Source organism: Triticum urartu, chromosome 7 (assembly GCF_003073215.2).
Source record: "Triticum urartu cultivar G1812 chromosome 7, Tu2.1, whole genome shotgun sequence".
Classification (NCBI taxonomy): Eukaryota; Viridiplantae; Streptophyta; class Magnoliopsida; order Poales; family Poaceae; genus Triticum; species Triticum urartu.
The window spans coordinates 113,612,240-113,615,753 of record NC_053028.1 but is presented as its reverse complement, the minus strand read 5'-3'; positions in this window follow the sequence as shown (position 1 = coordinate 113,615,753).

Here is a 3,514-nt window from a genome sequence, read left to right as displayed (position 1 = left end):
ATTATTGCAATTCCTACAAGCATATGTTCCTCCCTCATAATAATTTTCAGTAGCATCATGAATGAATTCAACAATATAACCAGCACCTAAAGCATTCTTTTCGTGATCTACAAGCATATAATTTTATTACTCTCCACACAAGCAAAATTCTTCTCATGAATAATGGTGGGAGCAACCTCAACAAAATAATTATCATGTGAGGCATAATCCAATTGAAAACTAAAATCATGATGACAAGTTTCATGGATATCATTATTCTTTATAGCATACAAGTCATCACAATAATCATCATAGATAGCAACTTTGTTCTCATAATCAATTGGAACCTCTTCCGGAATAGTGGATTCATCACAAAATAAAGTCATGACCTATCCAAATCCACTTTCATCAATATAATTATCATAAATAGGAGGCATGCTTTCATCATAATAAATTTGCTCATCAAAACTTGGGGGACAAAAAATATCATCTTCATCAAACATAGCTTCCCCAAGCTTGTGGCTTTGCATATCATTAGCATCATGGATATTCAAGGAATTCATACTAACAACATTGCAATCATGATCATCATTCAAATATTTAGTGCCAAGTATTTTATAGATTTCTTCTTCTAGCACTTGAGCACAATTATCCTTTCCATCATACTCACGAAAGATATTAAAAAGGTGAAGCGTATGAGACAAACTCAATTCCATTTTTTATAGTTTTCTTTTATAAACTAAACTAGTGATAAAACAAGAAACTAAATACTTGATTGCAAGATCTAAAGATATACCTTCAAGTGCTAACCTCCCCGGCAACGGCGCCAGAAAAGAGCTTGATGTCTACTACACAACCTTCTTCTTGTAGACGTTGTTGGGCCTCCAAGTGCAGAGGTTTGTAGGACAGTAGCAAATTTCCCTCAAGTGGATGACCTAAGGTTTATCAATCCGTAGGAGCGCGTAGGATGAAGATGGTCTCTCTCAAGCAACCCTGCAACCAAATAACAAAGAGTCTCTTGTGTCCCCAACACACCCAATACAATGGTAAATTGTATAGGTGCACTAGTTCGGCGAAGAGATGGTGATACAAGTGGTATATGGATGGTAGATAAAGGTATTTGTAATCTGAAATTATAAAAAAAGCAAGGTAACGAATGATAAAAGTGAGTGTAAATGGTATTGCAATGTGTTGAAACAAGGACTAGGGTTCATACTTTCGCTAGTGTAAGTTCCCTCAACAATACTAACATAATTGGATCATAAAACTATCCCTCAACATGCAACAAAGAGTCACTCCAAACTCACTAATAGTAGAGAACAAACGAAGAGATTATGGTAGGGTACGAAACCACCTCAAAGTTATTCTTTCCAATCAATTTGTTGGGCTATTCCTATAAGTGTCACAAACAGCCCTAGAGTTCGTACTAGAATAACACCTTAAGACACAAATCAACCAAAACCCTAATGTCACCTAGATACTCCAATGTCACCTCAAGTATCCGTGGGTATGATTATACGATATGCATCACACAATCTCAGATTCATCTATTCAACCAACATAAAGGACCTCAAAGAGTGCCCCAAAGTTCTACCAGAGAATCACGACGAAAACGTGTGCCAACCCCTATGCATAGGTTCATGGGTGGAACCCGCAAGTTGGTCACCAAAACATACATCAAGTGGCACGTGGTATCCCATTATCACCACAGATATCCACGGCAAGACATACATCAAGTGTTCTCAAGTCTTTAAAGACTCAATCCGTAAGATTACTTCAAAGGGGAAACTTGATTCATTACAAGAGAGTAGAGGGGGGAAGAAACATCATAAGATCCAAATATAATAGCAAAGCTCGCGATACATCAAGATCGTATCATCTCAAGAACACGAGAGAGAGATCAAACACATAGCTACTGGTACATACCCTCAGCCCCGAGGGAGAACTACTCCCTCCTTGTCATGGAGAGCACCGGGATGATGAAGATGGCCACCGGAGAAGGATTGCCCCCTCCGGTAGGGTGCCGGAACAGGGTCCCGATTGACTTTTGGTGGCTACGGAGCCTTCTGGCAGCGGAACTCCCGATCTATCTTGCGTTCTGGAAGTTTTAGGCCACGTAGGTATATATGGGTGCAGGGAGGACGTCGGAGGAGCCACGGGGGTCCCATGAGACAGGGGGCGCGCCCTAGGGGGGGCGCCCCCCACCCTCGTGAGCACCTCGTGTCTCCCCTGACGTGGGGTCCAAGTCCATCAGGTGTGTTTCCTTCCAAAAATAACTTCTCCAGTTGATTTCGTTCCGTTTCGACTCCGTCTGATATTCCTTTTCTTCGAAACACTGAAATAGGCATAAAACAGCAAATCTGGGCTGGGCCTCCGGTTAATAGGTTAGTCCCAAAAGTAATATAAAAGTGGATAATAAAGCCCAATATTTCCCAAAACAGTAGATAATATAGCATGGAGCAATCAAAAATTATAGATACGTTGGAGACGTATCAGCAAGACATACATCAAGTGTTCCCAAATCTTTAAATACTCAATCCGATAAGATAACTTCAAAGGGGAAACTCAATCCATTACAAGAGAGTAGAGGGGGGAGAAAACATCATAAGATCCAACTATAATAGCAAAGCTCGTGATACATCAAGATCGTACCACCTCAACAACACGAGAGAGAGAGAGAGAGAGAGACAGAGAGATCAAACACATAGCTACTGGTACATACCCTCAGCCCCGAGGGGGAACTACTCCCTCCTCGTCATGGAGAGCACCAGGATGATGAAGATGGCCACCGAAAAGGGATTTCCCCCTCCGGCAGGGTGCCGAAACGAGTCTAGATTGGTTTTCGGTGGCTACGGAGGTTTCTGGCGGCGGAACTCCCGATCTATTGTGCTCTCCGATCATTTTAGGGTATATGGAGATATATAGGCGGAAGAAGTACGTCAGGGGGGCCACAAGGGTGGAGGGCGCGCCCAGGGGGTTGGGCGCGCCCCCTACCTTGTGGCTTCCTCGAAGCTCCCTTGATGTGAACTCCAAGTCTCTCGGGTTGCTTTCCTTCCACAAATAAGTTCCGTGAAGTTTCAGGTTAATTGGACTCAGTTTGATTTTCCTTTTCTGCGAGACTCTAAAACAAGGAAAAAACAGAAACTGGCACTGGGCTCTGGGTTAATAGGTTAGTCCCAAAAATAATGTAAAAGTGTATAATAAAGCCCATAAACATCCAAAACAGAAGATAATATAGCATGGAGCAATCAAAAATTATAGATACGTTGGAGACGTATCAGTTTACTCAATAATGACATGTACTTAGCTTACTTATGTCAAAAATGGCATAATTAGCTTAATTAGCTCATAAATGATCTAGTTTACCTAAGTTAGTTCTAAAATGATCCATTTTACCTTAGTTAGCTCATAAACAATCCATTTTACCTAAGTTAGTTCTAAAATGATCCATTTTACCTTAGTTAGCTCATAAACGATCCATTTTACCTAAGTTAGCTCTAAAATGACCCATTTTACCTTACTTAGCTCATAACTG